Source organism: Bombina bombina, chromosome 5 (assembly GCF_027579735.1).
Source record: "Bombina bombina isolate aBomBom1 chromosome 5, aBomBom1.pri, whole genome shotgun sequence".
Classification (NCBI taxonomy): domain Eukaryota; kingdom Metazoa; phylum Chordata; class Amphibia; order Anura; family Bombinatoridae; genus Bombina; species Bombina bombina.
The window spans coordinates 334,377,091-334,401,627 of record NC_069503.1 but is presented as its reverse complement, the minus strand read 5'-3'; the positions used below and the strand labels follow the sequence as shown (position 1 = coordinate 334,401,627).

At 38.6% G+C, this 24,537-nt stretch overlaps 1 protein-coding gene across 1 annotated transcript in view; it reads right to left on the bottom strand.

The window, feature by feature from the left end:
• The window catches only part of HDAC9 (histone deacetylase 9), a 2,434,493-nt gene that overhangs the window by 79,774 nt on the left and 2,330,182 nt on the right, over positions 1-24,537 (bottom strand). The window lies entirely within an intron of this gene.

The following is a 24,537-nucleotide window of genomic DNA, read 5'->3' as shown; positions in this document are numbered from 1 at the left end:
TATCCCTATATCTACTAGTGCACCAAATGTGTAGCAATAATATTGTTTGATTTAGAAAGGGTATACAATTTTAATAGAGTTTCTAATATACTTTTATTATGTAATATACTTCATTCTCTTGCAGCATCGAACAAAAGCTTTCTGTGTTTTCAGACTCCCATTGACTTCTATGACATCCGCGACCTCAAGGGTGAAAACTTGGTACGATGCGTCAGAATACACACAAGCGTACCTGTTAAATGTTTGATACATTTGGAAAAGGTTCAAATAGAGTCGAATATGAATTTGAAATATCTGTAATAATGCAAGCATCGATCTGAGTCGGATTGAGATCGCAGGATCATATATATAACGTCACAAATTTCAATATTTGCGGATCTTGGCGCTTTGATAACTACGGCGGATCAATCTCGGAACAAATACAATGTGTAATTCAAGCGTATTATCAGTTGAAGCTTTGATAAATAGACCCCCTAGTATTAAAAGTGCATAGTTAAAAATCTTAAACAGAGCATTTTAACAAGGTTGTGTGTGTAAGGGATTTACTGCAACTGCGCTATTTGATATGCAGATGTCAGCACACTCTATACTTCTCACTCGAACGCTAAAATAATAACTTTGGACTATGGGCACAAAAATAAAAGCGTTACTGATTGCCTTAAAGGGACAGTCTACAGTCTACTTTTGCTTTTTAAAAAGATAGACAATCCTTTGAATTACCCATTCCCTAGTTTTGCATAATCAACACGTTTATATTAATATACTTTTTACCTCTGTGATTACCTTGTATCTAAGCCTATGCAGACTGCTACCTTATATCTTTAGCCAATCAGTGATGACTCATAAATAACTCCACGGGAGTGAGCACATTATCTATATGACACACATGAACTGTCTAGCTGTAAAAAACCTGTCAAAATTCACTGAGATAAGAGGTAGTCTTCAAGGGCTTGAACATATGAGCCTACCTAGGTTTAGCATTCAACAAAGAATACCAAGCGAACAAAGAAAATTTGATAATAAAAGTAAATTGGATAGTTGTTTTATGTCCTATCTGAATCATGAAAGTTTATTTTTTTACTAGACTGTCCCTTTAAGCACAAAATAGCTAATATTTTTGCCCTCCACTTATAATGTAGGCCATGATGTTTCCATTTATCCTCTAGAAACCCTCTGTCTTTATTCAGGTAGTTAAACATTCCAATTAAATCCCTTGCTAATTATGCATTGAAGCAAAATTTAACCTGTAATATTTCTTGAATATTCAGAAAATATCCAACCTACTCCCAGATTACAAAACAAAACAGTTGGTCAAAAAACACACAATTATTGTAATTCATTTCAAAGAGTTGGCTAAAACATTCATGTAGTTCACAGTGACATTTCACTAAAATGTAACAGAGACCTTGCTTTTATTTGTCATTGGTTCACATGGCACTGGACACACAAACTCACAAAGTAACCAATGTTTTCAGCTGTCTGTGCACAGACAGTTTGGAGTTTATAGCTCACCATGATAGATCAGTTGTGTTTTTCCTATTCACTTGTTTCATCTATCTGAGAGCATAATATTAGCTCTGTAAGTTTGTGCAGGTGTTTTTTGGTTTGTGGTGGACTGAGAATTTCGGTATGTGGTTGAATGAATGGCTTTGTGTCAATGCAGTAATCTGCAAATGGTGGGTTTGTGTGCACAAGGAATGTTTCCCACTGGAGTTTTGCAAGTATATTGGGATGCTGATCGCTTCTCAGTGTCTAAAGGAAGTATTTCCATTTAGTTTGCTATGTATTATGTATATTATAGAGGGACTGTAAGCTTTGGAGCAGGGCATTTGTATATTGCTTTGTTTAGTCTGTTTTTACCATGAATCTTTGTCATTGCAAATCGCTACAGAATTTGACAGTGCTTTACAATTAAATAATAATAATTATTATTATTAATAATAATCATTTGTAATAACATATTATGAAATTAATAAAATATTTTATCCATTTTTATATGTATGATTAGATTACACATATCAAGGTATTTTACCTGAAAAGCATTAAATAACTTACTAGATATTTAGGGTCACTTATTTTACCTGTTTTTTAGTTTATTACCAGAACAGTTGTAAAAGTGGCACAATTTATATTTGAACATGTACACAGTGTTTAGTTTATATATTTTATCTAATACCAAACTTTCATTTTATTTTTTAAAAGATAACATATCTAATTATTAGTATTATATATCTAATGGTGTCTGCACAGTACACACGGTAATATTTTTTATTAAAGGGTCATTAAATATCTCCTTCATTTGTGTACAAATTCTGCTTGCCCTACACTCCTTAGAGAGACCAAAGATCATATTCTTTACCCAGGTGCTGGGTGCAATGCTGCAAATCGGTAGCTGATTCCATGGCTGTCTTTAATATTGACTGGACCCTGGGCAAATATTTTCTTGCCCCCCCTCCCCCCGCCCATGCAATTTCGCTCTCCACCCCAACATCCCAAAAAACAACTAAATCAGTTTATTTTATATATTTTTTTAAATGATTAGCCCAGCAGTGGATCATCCACTGTTGGGCTAATCATTTTAAAAAAAAATGAAATAAATTGCAATATGTGAAACTTGACCTAAGCAGTACTAATAAGTAAATAAATAAGGAAATTTATGCTTACCTGATAAATTTATTTCTTTTACGATATGATGAGTCCACAGATTTCATCCTTACTTACGGGATATCGCCTCCTGGTCATCAGGAGGAGGCAAAGAGCTCCACAGCAGAGCTGCATAAATAGCTCCTCCCCTTCCCCCAACCCAGTCATTCGACTGAAGTTAGGGAGAGAAAGGAAAAGCCAAGGAGCAGAGGTGACTGAAGTTTAACAAAAATAAAAACCTGTCTCTAGAAAAAACAACAGGGTGGGCCGTGGACTCGTCATATCGTAAAAGAAATACATTTATCAGGTAAGCATAAATTTCCTTTTCTTTTACAAGATATGACGAGTCCACGGATTTCATCCTCACTCATGGGATACAATACCAAAGCTATAGGACACGGATGAAAGGGAGGGACAAGACAGGAACCTAAACAGAAGGCATCACTGCTTGAAGAACCTTTCTCCCAAAAACAGCCTTGGATGAGGCAAAAGTATCAAAATTGTAAAATTTAGAAAAAGTGTGAAGAGCTGACCAAGTTGCAGCCTTGCAAATCTGTTCAACAGAAGCATTATTTCTAAATGCCCATGAGGAAGCCACAGCCCTATTAGAATGAGCCGTAATTCATTCTGGAGGCTGCTGTCCAGCAGTCTCATATGCAACCGGATGATACTCTTCAGCCAAAAAGAAAGAGAGGCAGCCGTAGCCTTCTGACCCCTACGTTTCCCAGCAAAAACAACAAATAATGAAGATGTTTGACGAAAATCCTTAGTCGCCTGCAAGTAAAACTTCAAGGCAAGGACTACGTCCAAATTATGTAACAGGCGTTCCTTCTTAGAAGAAGGGTTAGGACATAATGAAGGAACAACAATTTCCTGATTAATATTATCAGAATGGAAAATAAGATAAGGAGAATCACATTGTAATGCCGAAAGCTCCGAAACTCTGCAAGCAGAAGAAATAGCAACCAAAAATAAAACTTTCCAAGATAATAACTTAATATCGATGGAATGCATGGGTTCAAACGGAACCCCTTGAAGAACATTATGAACTAAATTCAAACTCCAAGGAGGAACAATTGGTTTAAACACAGGCCTGATTCTAGTCAGAGCCTGACAGAATGATTGAACACCTGGAACATCTGCCAGACGCTTGTGAAGCATAATAGACAAGGCAGAAATCTGTCCCTTTAAGGAACTTGCTGACAACCCTTTCTCCAATCCTTCTTGGAGAAAAGATAAAATCCTAGGAATCCTAACCCTACTCCATGAGTAGCCCTTAGATTCACACCAATAAAGATATTTACGCCATATCTTATGGTAAATCTTTCTAGTAACAGGCTTACGTGCCTGAATCAAGGTATCAATGACCGAAACCGAGAACCCTCGCTTAGATAAAATCAAGCGTTCAATCTCCAAGCAGTCAGCTGCAGAGAAATAAGATTCGGATGATGGAAGGGTCCCTGAATGAGAAAGTCCTGCCTCAATGGAAGCTTCCATGGAGGTAGAGATGACATGTCCACCAGATCGGCATACCAAGTCCTGCAAGACCATGCAGGAGCGATTAGAATCACTGAAGCCCTCTCCTGTTTGATCCGTGCAATCACCCGGGGAAGGAGAGCAAACAGTGGAAACACATAAGCTAGGTTGAACGACCAAGGCACTGCCAAGGCATCTATCAGTTCGGCCTGAGTATCCCTGGACCTGGATCCATATCTTGGGAGCTTGGCATTCTGACGAGACACCATCAGATCTAATTCCAGTCTGCCTCATCTGAGAATCAGGGTGGCAAAGACCTCCGGATGGAGTTCCCATTCCCCCGGATGAAACGTCTGTCTGCTCAAAAAAAACGCCTCCCAGTTGTCCACGCCTGGGATGTAGATTGCTGACAGATAACAAGAGTGAGCCTCCGCCCACCAAATTATCTTGGATACTTCTGTCATCGCTAAGGAACTCCTTGTTCCTCCCTGATGATTGATGTAAGCCACAGTCATGATGTTGTCCGACTGAAATCGGATGAATTTGACCGAAGCCAACTGAGGCCAAGTCTGAAGTGCATTGAATATTGCTCTCAATTCCAGAATATTGATTGGAAGTAGTGACTCTGACTGAGTCCATACACCCTGAGCCTTCAGGGAATTCCAGACTGCTCCCCATCCTAGTAGACTGGCGTCCGTTGTCACTAGCGTCCGTTGGAAGCACGTCCCTTGGGACAGATGATCCGGCGACAACCACCAAAGAAGAGAGTTCCTTGTCTCCTGATCCAGATCTATCTGAGGAGACAAGTCTGCATAATCTCTATTCCACTGTCTGAGCATACTCAGTTGTAGAGGTCTGAGATGAAAGCGAGCAAACAGAATGATGTTCATTGCCGCCACCATCAATCCAATTACCTCCATGCACTGAGCCACTGATGGCTGAGGATTGGACTGAAGGAATTGGCATGTATTCAAAATCTTTAGCTTTCTGACCTCTATCAAAAAGATTTTCATGGATACAGAGTCCATTAGAGTTCCCAGGAAAGGAACCCTTGTCTGTGGGATTAGTGAACTATTTTCTAGATTCACCTTCCACCTGTGAGTCCTTAGAAAGGATAGAACAATGTCGGTATGAGACTTTGTCAGCTGATAAGACGACGCCTGGATCAGAATATAGTCCAGATAAGGCGCCACTGCAATGCCCCGTGGCCTGAGAACCGCCAGCAGAGACCTTAGAACCATCGTGAAGATCCTGGGTGCTGTGGCCAGCCCAAAAGGGAGAGAAACAAACTGAAAATGTTTGTCCAGGAAGGCAAACCTTAGGAACTGGAAATGATATTTGTGGATAGGAATATGAAAATATGCATCCTTTAAGTCCACGGAAGTCATATATTGACCCTCCTGGATCAATGGAAGAATTGTCCGAATAGTCTCCATCTTGAAGGATGGGACTCTGAGACTCTTGAGATCTAAAATGGGTCAGAAAGTTCCCTCTTTTTTGGGAACCACGAAAAGGTTTGAGTAAAACCCCTGCCCCTGTTCCTGTTTTGGAACGGGACAAATTACTCCCATAGTGGAGAAATCTTTTACACAATGTAAGAACGACTCTCTTTTTATCTGGTCTACAGACAATCGTGAAAGAAGAAACCTTCCCCTTGGGAAGGAATTTTTGAACTCCAACTGATACCCTTGAGACATGATTTCTAGTGTCCAAGGATCCTGAACATCTCTTATCCAAGCCTGGACAAAGAGAGAAAGTCTGCCCCCTACGAGATCCGGTCCCGGATCGGGGGCCGCCCCTTCATGCTGTCTTGGGAGCAGCAGCAGCTTCTTGGGTTGTTTACCCTTGTTCTAAGCCTGGTTGGGTCTCCAGGCGGACTTGGCTTGTGCAAAATTCCCTTCCTGTTTAGCGGAAGAGGAAGAGGGGACTCCCTTGAAATTTCGAAAGGAACGAAAATTACTCTGTCTACCCCTCTGCTTAGATGTTTTATCCTGAGGTAGGAGGTGACCCTTACCTCCCATAATGTCAGAAATGATCTCTTTCAAGTCAGGCCCGAATAGGGTCTTCCCCTTGAAAGGAATATCCAAAAGTTTGGATTTAGAGGACACATCCGCAGACCAAGATTTTAACCATAAGGCTCTGCGCGCTAGAATAGAAAATCCTGCATTCTTAGCAGCTAATTTGGCGATCTGAAAGGCGGCATCCGTAACAAAAGAATTAGCCAGCTTAAGCGCCTTAATTCTATCCATTATTTCCTCTAAAGAAGTCTCAGTCTTAAGAGACTCTTCTAAGGCGTCAAACCAAAAGGCAGCCACAGTTGTGACTGGTACAATGCAGGCCATCGGTTGTAATAGAAACCCCTTATGAACAAATAGCTTTTTTAGAAGACCCTCCAACTTTTATCCATAGGGACCTTGAAAGCACAACTGTCCTCAATAGGGATAGTTGTACGCTTAGCCAGGGTAGAAATAGCTCCCTCCACCTTAGGAATCGTTTGCCAAAAGTCCCGAATGGTGTCAGGTATAGGGTACATTTTCTTAAAAATAGGGGAAGGAGAGAACGGGATACCCGGTCTTTCCCATTACTTAGTAATAATTTCCGAAATTCTCTTAGGAACTGGAAAAATGTCAGAATAAGATGGGACTTCTAAATACTTATCCATCTTACACAATTTTTCTGGAGGGACCACAATAGAGTCACAGTCGTCCAGAGTCATCAAAACCTTCCGTAGCAACAGACGGAGGTGTTCCAGTTTAAATCTGAAGGACATGATATCCAAATCTGTCTGAGGTAATGCACTTCCTGAGTCAGACAGTTCCCCCTCAGAGCGGGCCTCCCTACCCCCCAAATCAGATCCCTGGGAGGGTACATCGGAGATAGCCATCAAGGCATTAGAAGTCGCAGGAACCACATGGGTCTCTGACCTGCTGCATTTGCCCTGTAACACTGGCAACTTAGATAAAACTTCTGTGAGTGTGGATGACATAACTGCAGCCATATCCTGCAAAGTGAAAGAAGCAGACGCCGTTGAGGAACATGGCGTCGTTTGAGCAGCTGTGACGCTTGGGGAGAAAGTAGTGGCATACCCTGAATCTCATTGGTCTGAGAACATTCTCCAGACATATCTTTATTAGCAAATATTTTCTCTTTACATTGTAAGGCTCTCTCAATACAAGTGTCACAAAGAGTAACAGGGGGTTCCACAACGGCATCTAAACACATGGGACATGTATTTTGCTCATTGTCATCCATGGTAGCAGATGCAGGAGCAAATGTGGTCAAGTCACTTATACACAATCAGAAACAATCAGTGTAAAAGAATAGACAATAATAAAAGATATATACTCCATACTGTATTAAGCAAACAAACAGCTCTGACTGATATATGAGGTAGAGCAAAATTTCACATCCCCTGTACGTTGGCTTTTTTGAAAATTAAACTGTTATAATTTTGAAAATTATTCAGTCACCTCACCGCAGCTCTGCTGCGGCTCCTACCTGCCCCCGCGATCAGACTGAACACTGCAAGCATGGCGCACCTAAAGATGCTTGTAAATATCCCTACAAGCAGACTTAGGAGCCGTGAGGAGATGCTGGCAACCAAGACCGCAATAGGAAACTGCGCTATCAAAGAGCGTGAATAACGCTAAGCCACGCCCATTGTGGGCGTAAACAACTTGTCAAACTGAACCACTGATGTTGCATCAGATAATCCGCCATGTATCGAGCCCTAATAATAAAAAATATCCTGAACTGTCCCCAGCGTCAGCCAGCCCGTTCAATGTAACCACACACTGTATGTCCCAGTGCTTCAGGCCCAACAATAAATGCCAGAGTGTCTGGTCAGTAGTACAACCCTACATATAAGTCCCAGCGCTTCTAGGCCTTGCCAGAGTGTCTGGTGTCGGTCTTGTACTCATATCCCAGTGCTTCTTGGTATCACACTGCTAGAATGTCTGGATATAAATGTTAAAGGGACCCTCTAAGCCCCCGATAAAATAATGTCAGTACAGTTAGTCTGAGGTATTTTTGATGCATCCCAGAATAAAAACTGCACTTACCTTCATGTTGAGGAACAGCATGCACAACTTCACAGTATCAAGAGGTCCACTCTCCCTCCTGAGGTCCTGTGAAAGTAAAAGGGGTCTTAGTTACAACCTCCAAGACCACACACAGAAAAACGCAGCTCAAACATGGGAGGCGCAGTGGAGACAAAAATCCACCAGTTCCCACAGCTTGAAAAGACTATCAGAAGCTGCTCTGTAATAAAATCGCACACTTTGGCACCATTTGAAAATAAAAAAACTCTTGATTGAAGAATCTAAACTAGCACCTCACTTTACCTCACTCCTATCACTAACACAGGCAAAGAGAATGACTGGGTTGGAGGGGAGGGGAGGAGCTATTTATGCAGCTCTGCTGTGGAGCTCTTTGTCTCCTCCTGCTGACCAGGAGGCGATATCCCATAAGTAAGGATGAAATCCGTGTACTCGTCATATCTTGTAAAAGAAATATAAATTCCTCCACTGTGGATTAATTTAATATATTCACTAATTAATTAATTTATCCATTCATTATTAATTAAATGTTGGTTTTTAATTTATTTATATATTTTTTTAAAGTACATAAATATTTAATACAATGCACAGCATCACATAGTAAAAATCAGTGGTGGACCTAATTTCTATACGGGACCCCGGTGCAAGAATTTATTTTGGGCCCCCCTAAAAGCATCTCATCAGTTTTGGGATATTCACTACACATTTATTGTTTAGACAGACACTGTACAATAAAATTACTACTTTCATGAATATAAGGGAATGCCTAACATAACAAACTCCCCTAACCCATATACACACACACTCTCCAGAGCATACACATACACATATACACACAAACACACACTCTCCAGAGCATACACATATACATGTACACACAAACACACACACTTCAGAGCATACATATATGCATGTACACACAAACACACACTCTCCAAAGAATACACATGTACACACACACTCTCCAGAGCATTCACATACACAAGTACACACAAACACACACTCTCCAGAGCATACACATACACATGTACACACAAAACACACTCTCCAGAGCATAGATATGTACGCAAACACTTTCCAGAGCATACACATTTACACACTAACACACACTCTCCAGAGCATACACATGTACACACAAGCACACACTACAGAGCACACACAAATGTATGTACGCACTCTATATAATCCAATATTAAAAATACAAAGTATGTGTGCACTTTGCAGTATACTGAGGTGTTTCTGACCTGTAAGGGGGAATCCTGACATTTGGTGAGAACAAGATCAGCTATGGATCATCTAATCAATCAAGCTGATGCTTTTCTATGTGATTCTGGTGTGAGGTTAGCTGGTTAAATAGATTTAGGGCTGGTTAAAGAGATTTAGGGCAGCCAACAGGAGGAAGCATGGAGGTACAGACAAATATAAGTTTACTGACTGGAACAGCAGAACTACTATGAGAAGCTGTAAAATCTAAGACACAGAGAAAAAAAAATCTATGAAAATAAACCTTACCCTAATGTGTGAAGTATCAGCATGGCACTATACATCAGCCACAGAAGCACATGTCACTTCCCTCTCACTCTGCACTAGACAATGCTGCATGGGGGAGGGGTGTGTGTGCACTTATTCTTCCCACTGACACCTTTCTACAAAGCACTGTTCCCCTAGCAAACTTCAGTTAGTTGATCTGAGGGCCACAGCCGAAAGAGCAGGGCTAAGGGGACAAGCAGATTGGATGCTGTCTGTCCAAGGCTGCATGGATACAGTGTAACACAAGTCACACATCCTCAAGACTGAAGACAGCAGTGTCTGCAGCTGCACAGATGTTCAAATACTAACGTGCCTACCGCTCCATCTTTCTGCTGCATGCGCCTACAGTCAGCTTTACCCTGAACAATTCCCACCACCAGAGCAGTTACCTGGTAACAGTGGTAACCCCAGCAGGAACTTTTCTGATGCAGAGGGATTGGCTGGATGCCAAGTTAGGTCTTAGCATTCAGTGCTGCACAGTGCACACTTAAACAGCACATGGCACTAGCTTGGCATGTCACATGATACTGGCACGGTCTGGCACAGTTTCTCACAAATAAATATAAGCAGATAACTTTTGACTGTGACAGTATTAGGACTGACTGTGTGTGTTAGTACTGACATCAGCAGTCTGGGCCTCACAACAAAGACTCGGCCCTGGGCAGCTGCCCCTTTTGCCCTGTGTTAAAGACGGCCATGGATGATTCAGGTAATTTGCAGCATTTTGACAAAAACTTTACTGAATTAGCTTTTTGGTTACTCTAAGAAGCACACACACAATTTATATGCAAAAACATTTAACATCCCTATACGCGTTATTGTGCTACTTATGTCAACTTTAACATAACATTTTCAATATTACATTTAATTTGCATATATTTAAAATAAGGTTTGAATATGCAAAGTTTTGTAAAAACATGTATATGTGCAAGAAAATTAACATTTAATGAATTGATAACAAGCTGTGATTAAAACTGCAAATAATTCACTAATCTGATTACAAATCACATGTAGGTAAGATAGCTGCCAGGAAAGCTTGCAATACAAAGATCAGGATTTATCAAAGCAATTCTCCTAAAATTGTGCCCATAAATCCGCATACGACTGGATCCCCTGATTTATTAATGCAAATTGTGTCTAAAATTGGGCAAGTCTGACATACATTCCTCTAACTTAGTTCACATTTGCCAAGGCACAACGGTGTGCTTAAAAAGGGCTAAATTTGCTAGTTTTAGTCGCATTTCCTAGAGTCCACCTTAGTATAAGCATTAGGGCTGGAGAGCATTCAACACAGCAGTGTATAAACAAGAGGGTTAGAAAATAGACATTAAATTATAAAAAAACAACTAAATTTAAAGGTTATAAATATTTTTGTATTTTGATCACATTTTAAGATACTTGCCTTGTTTATATGGTATTTGACAGGAATGGCCAACTGGTCACCTGACACTACTTGTAGCCTCTGGCATTATTGGTTTGCTGAAGAGTTAACAGTAGACAGAGGGCGCTCTGCAAACTTACCTAAATATGTTCATGTACCACTGAACATTTTTAGAAAATTATATTATTTGTGTATTTAATTAATTGTCATAAATCTATATGCGGCTTGAAAGGCTTCTAAAATAATTATCTTTGGCCCCCATGTGCTAGGATAAATAGGGCATGTAATTTTAAACAACTTTGCAATTTATTTTTATCATCAAATTCAATTTATTCTCTTGGTATTCTTAGTTGAAAGCTAAACCTTGGTAGGCTAACATACTAATTTCTAAGCCATTGAAGGCCGCCTCTTATCTGAAAGCATTTGACCATTTTCACAGCTAATTCTGGAGTAGACTGTCCCTTTAATAATGCTGTAATGCTTACACAAATTTGAGACATGGTGAAATCACTGTACTGATCACATCTGGCAACTGGATAATGCACAAGTAATAGATGCATGTGCAAGTGGTTTATTAGCATATAAGGTTGTCAAGGAAGTTATGCGCTTTTTAAGTATATACCAAAAAGGTTTATATTCAAATCTGATTTGCTATACAGCACTCCTGGACACAATTCAAAACATCTTGGCTTTGAAGCTGAATTAGCTCTTGATTTGAAACTGCATCTTTACACCCCCGAGGATCTCCAGCTTGGGCAAAATAATCATGAAGTCATTTATAGCACTGCTGGGAGTTGATTTTGTTGTTTTCTACAATTTTACCTATTCTTGGATATTTATATAATATTGTGCTGAGATTAAATTCTCTTTATAAAATGATTGTGTATTTTCTATTAAGTTTAATGCCAGTTTATCAAATAAATATGGATTTATGACTAAAATCATTAGTGATTTAATTATTAAATACATACGTATGAGCAGTAATAATGACATTCTTGGGTACCTGTATAAAGCACTAATAAATACTGTATATGAGATATACATCACCTACATATAAAAATTAATATCCAAATCAAGTGTATCTATTTATCAAATCTCAATTTTCATTATAAATGGACCTGAAATTGTGTTACAAGATTAACTAAATTTTGTGTTTGCTTGAGCACAGCATCCATGTCATTTACATACTTATTTGGTTTCATTTTTCCTTTCTTAAAGGGACACTAAAGTCAAAATTAAACTTTCATGATTCAGATAGAGCATGCAATTTTAAACTTTCCAATTTACTTCCATTAACAACATATGCATAGTCTTTTTATATTTTCAGTTTTTCAGTTACCAACTCCTACTGAGCATGTGCAAGAATTCAAAGAATATATGCATATGAATCTGTGATTGGCTGATGGCTGTCACATGATACAGGGGGAGTGGAAATAGATATAACTGAAATTTATCAGAATATTTTTTTTTATCAAATACTGAATTTCAGACTAAGTGCTATTGCATTGTAATTTTATCATGCATTTGTTGATTATGCAAATCTACCATATTTACAATTTTTTTTTTTGAAGGGACAGTCTAGTCAAAAATAAACTTCCATGATGAAGATAGGTCATGTCATTTTAAACAACTTTCTTGTACTTTTATAATTCATTTTGCTTTGTACTCTTGGTATTCTTAGTTAAAAACTAAACATAGGAGGCTCTTGTGCTAATTTATTAGCCCTTGTCAGCAGCCTCTTATCTGAATGCATTTTTATATTTTTTTTACAACTTGACGGCGTTAGTTCATGTGTGCCATATAGATAACATTGTGCTCATGCTCGTGGAGTTACCTAGGAGTCAGCACTGATTGGATTAAATGCAAGTCTGTCAAAGAACTGAAATAAGGGGGCAGTCTGCCAAGGGATGCGATATAAGGGAAATTACAAAGGTAAAAAGTATATCAATATAACTGTGTTGTTTATGCAAAACCGGGGAATGGGTAATAAAGGGATTTTCTATCTTTTTAAAAAATACAAATTCTGGTGTAGACTGTCCCTTTAGAGGTCACAATAAAAAAGCATTTCTGAAAACCTTTGCACCCTGTCTGACCACAACATTGTTTAATTGGGCATTTCTTATTCTTCACTTCATTTTTTAGGAAATTATACTAGGATAACACATGTTGTATTGCATTAATGGACTCAAGAATTTAGTTTGGTCAATAGCAGTCATTCTTACTATTAGAGGGCCAGTAAACACTGTAGATTTGCATAATCAACCAATGCAAAAATAACAATACAATGCAATAGCACTTAGAAGCATATTTAACAAATGTCTGTCGGACCTGATCTGACAGTGCGGATCAGGTCCTACAGAATTGTGAGCTGCTGGTGCAATGCCTCCCCCTGCAGACTCGTGGCCAGGGGGTGTCAATCAACCCGATCGTACTTGATCGGGTTGAATTCCAGCGATTCCTGTCCGCCTCTTCAGAGCAGGCGGACAGATTATGGAGCAGCGGTCTTTGTGACCGCTGCTACATAACTGCTGTTTCTGGCGAGCCTTCAGGCTCGCCAGAAACACGGGCCATCAAGCTCCATTCGGAGTTTGATAGATAGGCCCCATTGTCTGAACTTCAAATGAGTAGTAGATTTTTTTTCTAACAATTTTAAGAGTTATATGTATTTCCACTACCCCTGTACCATGTGAAAGCCATCAGCCAATCACAAATGCATACACGTACCATGTGACAGTCATTAGCCAATCACAAATGCATATATGTTTGTTCTTGCACATAGTCAATAGGAGCTGGTGACTCAAAAAGTTTAAATATAAAAAGACTGTGCACATTTTTTTAATTGAAGTAAATTAGAAAGTTGTTTAAAATTGCATGCTCTATCTGAATAAGGACTTGAGTGTCCCTTTAAAGGGACAGTCTAGGCCAAAATAAACTTTCATGATTCAGATAGAGCATGTAATTTTAAACAATTTTGCAATTTACTTTTATCACCAATTTTGCTTTGTTCTCTTGGTATTCTTAGTTGAAAGCTTAACCTAGGAGGTTCATATGCTAATTTCTTAGACCTTGAAGCCCACCTCTTTTAGATTGCATTTTAACAGTTTTTCACCACTAGAGGGTGTTAGTTTACGTATTTCATATAGATAACACTGTGCTCGTGCACGAGAAGTTATCTGGGAGCAGTCACTGATTGGCTAGACTGCAAGTCTGTCAAAAGAACTGAAAAAAGGGGCAGTTTGCAGAGGCTTAGATACAAGATAATCACAGAGGTTAAAAGTATATTAATATAACTGTGTTAGTTATGTAAAACTGGGAAATGGGTAATAAAGGGATTATCTATCTTTTAAAACAATAAAAATTCTGGTGTAGACTGTCCCTTTAAGTGATTAATAGATGTATGTCCTGCTAAGGGCTCAAACACTAAGTCATTTTATTTAAAAATAAATAAATACATATTTTTGAGATTCTTAAGAAATATAGGTGGTTTGTATTTCACATACATTAACCCCTTAATGACAAGTGACGTACCAGGTACGTCCTGCAAAAACTTGCAGTTAGTGACAATGGACGTACCTGGTACGTCACTTGTCTAAGAGAGTGCTGGAAGCGATCGCAATCGCTTCCAGCAGCTCTCAGGGTATTGCAGTGATGCCTCGATATTGAGGCATCCTGCAATACCCTTAGAAAGCATCCGATGCAGAGAGAGCCACTCTGTGGCCCTCTCTGCACCGGTAGCGATGCGGCCGGTTCGTTGGTGGGTGGGAGCGCAACTGGGAGGCGGGTGGGCGGCCCATCGCTACCCGGCATCCGGCTCCTGTTAGTGCAATGTGCACGCCGGGTGCCGGGAGCGTGCGGGGGCGCGCACGCCCGCGATCACCTACCCACACTGACACCAATGAGTGGGAAGAGGGGGGGAAATATATATATATGAGGATCTGGGAGGGGGAGGGGGTTGGGGTATTGTGGGGGGCTGCTACACTACAGAAAAAAATAAATTAGTAATAAAAAATAATTAAAAACACTTTTTTGGGGGGCAAATTGGGTACTGGCAGACAGCTGCCAGTACCCAAGATGGCGGCAATTAGGTAGGGGAGAGGGTTAGATTGCTGGGGGGGGGGATCATGGAGGTTGGGGCTAAGGCAGGAGTCCATCACAGCTAAAACATTTTATTTTTTTTTATTAAAAAAAATAAAAACTCCTTTTATTTAGTACTGGCAGACTTTCTGCCAGTACTTAAGATGGCGGGGACAATTGTGGGGTGGGGGAGGGAAGAGAACTGTTTGGGAGGGATCAGGGGGTGGGATGTGTCAGGTGGGAGGCTGATCTCTACCCTAAAGCTAAAATTAACCCTGCAAGCTCCCTACAAGCTACCTAATTTAACCCCTTAACTGCTGGGCATAATTTACGTGTGGTGCGCAGCAGCATTTAGCGGCCTTCTACTTACCAAAAAGCAACCACAAAGCCATATAAGTCTGCTATTTCTGAACAAAGGGGATCCCAAAGAAGCATTTACAACCATTTGTGCCTTAATTGCAGAAGCTGTTTGTAAATAATTTCAGTGGGAAACCTAAAGTTTGTGACAAAATTTGTGAAAAAGTGAACTTTTTTTTTATTTGATGACATTTGGCGGTGAAATGGTGGCATGAAATATACCAAAATGGGCCTAGATCAATACTTTGGGTTGTCTTCTAAAAAAAAATATATACATGTCAAGGGATATTCAGGTATTCCTGACAGATATCAGGGTTCCAATGTAACTAGCGCTAATTTTAAAAAAAAGTTGTTTGGAAATAGCAAAGTGCTACTTGTATTTATGGCCCTATAACTTGCAAAAAAAGCAAAGAACATGTAAACATTGGGTATTTCTAAACTCAGGACAAAATTTAGAAACTATTTAGCATGGGTGTTTCTTGGTGATTGTAGATGTGTAACAGATTTTGGGGGTCAAAGTTAGAAAAAGTGTGTTTTTTTTTCAATTTTTTCCTCATATTTTATATTTTTTTTTATAGGAAATTATAAGATATTATGAAAATAATGGTATCCTTAGAAAGTCCATTTAATGGCGAGAAAAACGGTATATAATATGTATGGGTACAGTAAATGAGTAAGAGGAAAATTACAGCTAAACACAAACACTGCAGAAATGTAAAAATAGCCATTGTCATTAAGGGTAAGAAAATTGAAAAATGGTCCGGTCATTAAGGGGTTAATTAGGAGTGTTTGGAAATATATTAAATTTGCATAAGCCCTACTGAAAATAAGAACGGGCATTTCAGTATAGTTCCAATCAGTATTGAGGTGAGAGTGGAGATACCATATAACTTGGTGTGTTAGAGCAGTTTTTTATTTGTAGCAAGTATACCTGCAGGAATATTTTTTTGCATTAGTATCAAAAACTTAGGTTAAAAAATAAGAGGGAGTTTGCTTTCCTAAGAATATGACAAAATGGTATCAGATACAGTTTTCTGTTTTCAGAAATGTATTTTAAAATCTAGTTAAACTGAATGAAAATGCAACAACTATTTGGAAATTTTTGAGCAACACATAATAAAAAGCAAGAAAACACACCTATATTTCCTTAACCCCTGCGCTACCAGAACTTTACGAGAAGATCTTGCCCAAAATACAGGATCATTTTTAGCATTTCACTCCATTTAAACAGAAATAGTTTTATTTGTTTTGTTTTAAGTAAACAATCCAAGGTATTGATCTAGGCCCATTTTGATATATTTCATGCCACCATTTCACCACCAAATTTGATCATATAAAAAAAATTGTTAACGTTAGGTTTCTCCCTGAAATTATTTATATACTGCTTGTGTAATCATGACACAAATTATTTTAAAAGCTTCTCTGGGGTCCCCTTTGCTCAGAAATATCAGACATACTTGTTTTTTTTATTGCTTTTTGATAATTAGAATGCCACTAATTATAGCTACTCACCACACTTCTATTATTCCCGGTAGTGAAGGGGTTAATGATAATCTGGTAGTTTGTAAGGTTAATTTTAGCTTTACTGTAGAGATTACCCCCCCACCCGACACCTCCCACTTCTTAATCCCTATCTGATTCCTCCCTAACAGTTCTCTTCCCACCCTCACCCTCCACTGGCCACCAGCATCTTAGGTACTGGCAGACAGTCTGCCAGTATGCAGTTTATTTTTTTTTATTTTTTAATTATTATTAATATTTTTTTCTGTACTGTACTGATCCTTCCCAACTCCCTGACCCCCCAAATAGCCGTCTATGCCTCCCCCTCCCACTAATTGCAGACATCTTTAGTACTGGCAGCTGTCTGCCAGTACTCATAAATGCTTATATATATTTTTTTATTACATTTCCTGTAGTGTAGTGGTCCCCCCCCTCCTGCGAATATTATCTAGGGCCCTCTACCCACCCACCCCATCCCACCTGTTTTATGTAGTGTAGCTCCCCATCCCTCCCTCTCCCTTTATTTGTTTTCCTCCAGTGTAGGGCTCATCCAACTTCCTATCCCTCCCTTCTCCCTCCTCCCCTCTGCTGCTGGACCGCCCACCTTCCTTCTCTGTTTTCCTCCAACACCTCGCATCAGCACCAGAAATGATCATTACAGAATTGATGCACACAGTTTTGCAGTTTTTGGCCAAGAGACTAAAATGCATACCCTCTTTCTTTTTGGGTGTAGTCAAATTGTTATTGTAAAGCTTGTAACACACATACAAAAAACACAGAAAAGCTCACAGGTACAGAAGCACTCACACAGAAACACAAACACAGACAAACACACATTCATTGTCTTCCAATACCAGAAGCTATTGAATGTCACAAAAAATTGCAGATTTAATTCTGTATCCATACAAGTAAACAAAGCACATTGCCTCTCATTTGTCTATTATAAATCTGAAAAACACTTCAACTATCATATAACTTTTTTATACTATATCCTTGCATTTAAAGGATGGAGGGTTTTTTTGGTTACTATTTTTCCATGTTCTCATATGATACCAGAATCAATATATTGGTACTACAACTTTACACTAATCTAACAAAACAAAACAAAAATGGTATATGGGAAGTTTAGCCCTTCTGTACACACTTATAATAGAATAATAGTTATTATATCTCAATATAATCTACACTAGATACTAATACAGCTTTAACAGAACTCAGTAGGGGATAGAAAGGATGCAAGATCTGCAGTAACTGCTTTCTCATTGAACTTTTGGCCTATTACAAAACAAAAGTTATTATTAAAGAGACAAAAAAAAAATCTTTCATCATTCAGATAGAGCATTCAATTTTAAAGAGCTTTCTTCTTTACTTCTGATATAAAAATGTCTTTATTCTCTTGCTTTCTTTTTTTGAAAGGCAAGAAGGTAAGCTCCTGAGCACGTATCTGGAGCACTATATCGCAGTAGTTTTGAACTAATGTTATACATTTGCAAGATCAATAGATAACAGCACTATGTGTGCTCCTAACACGTGCATACTCCTGAGCTAACCTCCCTGCTTTTCAACAAAAGATACAAAGGCTTCTATTTAACAAAGTCTGTCGGACCTGATCCGACAGTGCGGATCAGGTCCGACAGACCTCGCTGAATGTGGAGAGCAATACGCTCTCCGTATTCAGCATTGCACCAGCAGCTCACAAGAGCTGCTTTTGCAACGCCGCCCCCCTGCAGACTCGTGGACAATGGGCCGCCAGCAGGGGGGGTGTCAGTCAACCCGATCGTACTCGATCGGGTTGAATTCCGGCGATGTCTGTCTGCCTGCTCAGAGCAGGCGGACAAGGTTATGGAGCAGCGATCTTTGTGAACGCTGCTTCATAACTGCTGGCTCGCCAGAAACACGGGGCATCAAGCTCCATTCGGAGCTTGATAGATAGGCCCCAAAGAGTACAAAGAAAATTTATAATAGAAATTTGTTTAAAATTGTGTGCTCTGTCTGAGTTTAATAGCCTTTTAAATCATGTTTACCATACTTTCTATGTTTTGCCTGCATCCCCATGTAACACTTGCTAACATCATTCCTTATTTATCTTTTACAGCTGAATAAACTAAGATGGTCAGAAGCAGGGGTGGTGAAAAGTTGTTGATTACATTTGTGGCTAAGGTTTTGTATAAGAGCTGGGTTGTGGTAAGACCTAACGGCAGTCCTCTCTTGAAGACAAAGGCAGAGTTGTCAAGTCACTCTGGGCCAAATGATAAAAGATTCTCCTGATTGGAGAGAAATTGTAGTGCAGACTTCACAGGGGTTGAACTCACTGAATGTTGAAAGAAAAAGAGTGGAACCTGGAAGTCCCTGAGAGATGCCTCCCATAAAGCTCTCAGCTCAGATGAGATTATTTAAAATGATCCTCCAGCACTGTGAAATCTCTCACAAGAGTGTTCTCTGTATTTCTGTATGTCAATGAGAGACAAGCCCAGTGCAATATAGCACTGCATGATATAATAGTTTTGTTACACTTATGCTTTGTATTTGACACTTCTTCATAGACCCCTGGGCTGCACTAATAGGAGTCTTAGCATTCTTTAAAGCCCTTATTAGCTCATCCCTGGGCTCTGTGAAGAAGGGGCAGGATTAGAGCGGCTTCACAGCCGATACACATGCCTATAGTGGGCTGGGGAGCATGGCTGGCATTTGAGTTTTTCTTGCAGTTAAGCCCTAAACAGTTTGTATGTGAGCTCACAGAGGAAAATGATTACCATGAGCAAAAACTCAAAGGAGAGAGAAAGAGAAAAAAAGAGAAAAACAGAGAGAGAGAGAGAGAGAGAGAGAGAGAGAAAGCGAGAGAGTGAGACGTTTTTGCTGTGCTATTCTGTATTCATTTTGTTTTAAAGGAAAAAAATAGTGAATATTCCTGAAACATTTACATTAATTTTTGTAAAACGAATGTAAATGTTCCTCTGCTACAGGTAAAAAACATCACCTGTAGCATTACATACTTTCCTATACTATTACGTATTGCAGAGTTACTTTTGGGTGGCCCCAAAAACATTTTTTCACTAGGGCCCTCTATTGAGTAGGTACACTACTGCTCCTGCATCATCAGAAACCACCAAACATCAGCATCAAGTGGATGTTGTCTGTGCATGCTGGGTGTCTACAATTGCCCTGTCATATAAGCAGCAAAATGCCTATTTTAATTATATTTTCATTCCATTATAATGTACAAAGTATGTTGGAGAAATTAATCATGTTTGTTATTAGATAATCTTATCTAATATGTAAAAAATATATTGAAAGTGACCATAAATCTAAGTGTATAACAAACACTTGGCTATATTACGAGTTTTGCATTATGAGGGGCGCGTTGCTAATTTGCACGTTATTCTCACCGCTCACTTTCCTTCAGCGCTGGTATTACAGATTTTTATAAACCCGGCGTTAAAAGGCAAGAAGTGAGCGTAGAGCAAAATTGTGCTCCATACCGCACTCCAATATTAGCGCTGCTTAAATCAGCGGTAAGCTGGTTGTACGTGCTCGTGCATGATTTTCCCATAGACATCAATGGGGAGAGCCGGCTGAGAAAAGTCTAACACCTGCAATAAAGCAGCGTAAAGCTCAGTAACGCAGCCCCATTGATTCCTATGGGGAAACAAATTTTATGTTTACACCTAACACCCTAACATGAACCCCGAGTCTAAACATCCCTAATCTTACACTTATTAACCCCTAATCTACCGCCCCCGACATCGCTGACACCGACATTATACTTATTAACCCCTAATCTGCCGCTCTGGACATCGCCGCCACTAGAATAAACATATTAACCCCTAAACCTCCGTACTCCCGCCTAGCAAACATTAGTTAAATATTATTAACCCCTAATCTGCTGTCCCTATCGCCACCACCTACCTACTTTTATTAACCCCTAATCTGCCGCCCCCAACGTTGCCGCCGCTATACTAAATTTATTAACCCCTAAATCTAAGTCTAACCCTAACACCCCCTAACTTAAATATAATTAAAATAAATATAAATAAAACTTACTATTAATAACTAAATAATTCCTATTTAAAACTAAATACTTACCTATAAAATAAACCCTAAGCTAGCTACAATATAACTAATAGTCACATTGTAGCTAGGTTAGGGTTTATTTTTTATTTTACAGGCAAGTTTGTATTTATTTTAACTAGGTAGAATAGTTACTAAATAGTTATTAACTATTTACTAACTACCTAGCTAAAATAAATACAAATTTACCTGTAAAATAAAACCTAACCTGTCTTACACTAACACCTAACACTACACTACAATTAAATAAATTACCTAAATTAAATACAATTAAATAAATTAAATACAATTAGCTAAATTACAAAAAAATCTAAACACTAAATTACAGAAAATAAAGCCTAAACTTAACTACCAATAGTCCTTAAAAGGGCCTTTTGCAGGGCATTGCCCCAAAGAAATCAGCTCTTTTACCTGAAAAAAAAAATACAAACAACCCCCCCAACAGTAAAGCCCACCACCCACACAACCAACCCCCCAAATAAAACCCTAACTAAAAAAACCTAAGCTCCCCATTGCCCTGAAAAGGGCATTTGTATGGGCATTGCCCTTAAAAGGGCATTTAGCTCCATTGCAGCCCAAAGTCCTAACCTAAAAATAAAACCCACCCAATAAACTCTTTAAAAAAAACTAACACTAACCCCTGAAGATCCACTTACAGTTTTGAAGATCCCACATCCATCCTCAATGAAGCCGGGAGAAGTTCTTAACGAAGCCGGGAGAAGTCTTCATCCAAGCCGGGAGAAGTGGTCCTCCAGACGGGCAGAAGTCTTCATCCAGACGGCATCTTCTATCTTCATCCATCCGGCGCGCATCTTCTTCATCCATCCAGCACGGAGAGGGTCCACCTTCAAGACATCCAACGCGGAGCTTCCTCTTCAATCGACATCTTCTTCCAGAATGAATATCTCTTTAAGTGACGTCATCCAAGATGGCGTCCCTTAGATTCCAATTGGCTGATAGAATTCTATCAGCCAATCGGAATTAAGGTTGAAAAAATCCTATTGGCTGATCCAATAAAATAGGGTTTTATTTGGGGGGTTGTTGTGTGGGTAGTGGGTTTTACTGTTGAGGGGGGTTGTTTGTATTTTTTTTTCTTTTCTTTGGGGCAATGCCCTGCAAAAGGCCCTTTTAAGGGCTATTGGTAGTTTAGTTTAGTTTAGGCTAGGGTTTTTTTTATTTGGGGGGGGGGTATTTTGATAGGGCTATTAGATTAGGTGTAATTAGATAAAATATCTTGTAATTTGTTTTTTATTTTCTGTAATTTAGTGTTTGTTTCTTTTTGTAATTTAGCTAACTTAGGTTAGGTTTTATTTTACAGGTAAATTTGTATTTATTTTAGCTAGGTAGTTAGTAAATAGTTAATAACTATTTAGTAACTATTCTACCTAGTTAAAATAAATACAAACTTGCCTGTAAAATAAAAATAAACCCTAAGCTAGCTACGTTGTGACTATTAGTTATATTGTAGCTAGCTTAGGGTTTATTTTATAGGTAAGTATTTATTTTTAAATAGGAATTATTTAGTTATTAATAGTAATTTTTATTTAGATTTCTTTTAATTATATTTAAGTTAGGGGGTGTTAGGGTTAGACTTAGATTTAGGGGTTAATAAATTTAGTATAGTGGCGGTGATGTTGGGGTGGCAGATTAGGGGTTAAAAAATGTAGGTAGGTGGCTGCGATGTTAGGGATGGCAGATTAGGGGTTAATAATATTTAACTAATGTTTGCGGGGTGGGAGTACGGTGGTTTAGGGGTTAATATGTTTATTCTAGTGGCGGCGATGTCCGGAGCGGTAGATTAGGGGTTAATAATTTTATTTTAGTGTTTGCGATGCGGGAGGGCCTCGGTTTAGGGGTTAATAGGTAGTTTATGGGTGTTAGTGTACTTTTTAGCACTTTAGTTATGAGTTTTATGCTATGGCTTTGTAGTGTAAAACTCATAACTACTGGCTTTAAAATGCGGTACGAATCTTGACGGATAGGGTGTACCGCTCACTTTTTGGCCTCCCAGGACAAGCTGGTAATACCGGCGCTATGGAAGTCCCATTGAAAATAGACTATATGCAATTTGTGTAAGTTGATTTGCGGTAAGGCCAAAAAAGTGTGTGGTGCCCCTAAATCTGCAAGATTCGTAATAGCAGCGGTAGTAAAAAAGCAGCGTTATGAGACTTAATGCTGCTTTTTTACGCATAACGCAAGACTCGTAATCTAGCCGACTAGGATTTACCATCACAAAAAATAAACGTTACTTTCTCTCATTGTTTCGTACGTTTTCACCTCTAGAACAATAGCCATGCTAGGATGTCAGTTGACATGCACAGCTATTGGTCTAGAGGTTGAAATGTCACCTCACTGAAGAAAGCGAAATGCTGTGGGCGGCCGGAGGTGCTGAGCCAGTGATCTTCTTTCCTTACAGATGGTTTGAGTTTAACATCGTTTTTTTACGAAATGAAGAGAGAAACTAACATTATTTTAGTGGTGGTAAATCCTAGAGTTTGCTATACGCTTGGGTTTACCATCACTTTAAGTAAAGGAAATATTTTAAAAACTGCCTTGTTTTGTGAGATCATTAGATAAGCATAGGAGGACACACTATTAAATAATTTTTATGTTGGCAGGTCTGCAATGAGTTAAAAAGTGACTACTAAAGCTACATAATGTTATGATTACTTAGTCATTTTAACTCTTGCAGCATATCTACCGGAGTTTTATAACTTTTATCACTATTACTGTCTGGGACATTTTTAGGCAAACTTACTAGATTTTCCAATGACACCAACCATAAGTATTCACTACATTATCTACATGACAGATTTATGAATAGTTTTTAGGTTGCAAAGTAGTTTGTGAAATATGAACAAACATATTGCCAAAATAAATGCATGCAGTAATTTGTATACAATATATATTTTTTTATTTTCTTAAAAAATGTTTAAATAACAAAATAGCCAAATAATATGTAAAATATTCAGTATGTATTCATTATTTTACAAGATAATAATTTGCATTCCTGTGTAATGAGAAAGATGCATTAAAGAATACAGACTGTTATTAAATTATCAGAAGAATACATTAAAATACATATAAGTACATTTTAAATTCAAGAAAACTTTTTGTATTTTAGGAGTGTTTACTTTTCATTTTCCTAATAAATACAAATAAACATAACCCTATGTGATATAGCAATACTAGATAAATAGTTGGAAATTATTAACTGTTACACTCTAGAGGGGAAAAGAGTCTCAACATTTTTTTTTTTAGAGAAATAGCTTATAAGACAAATGGCAATTACAATCGCTAATGGTCTGGAAAAACGCAGATAAACAATTCGAAAGGAGTAAGGTCAGCATAAGGCCAAGGGCCAAAGGAGTATATCTAGACATTAAAAGGGATAACTAACTGCCTGTTATCAGTTGTATAGAAAAGATTAGATGTTAAATTAAACTAAAG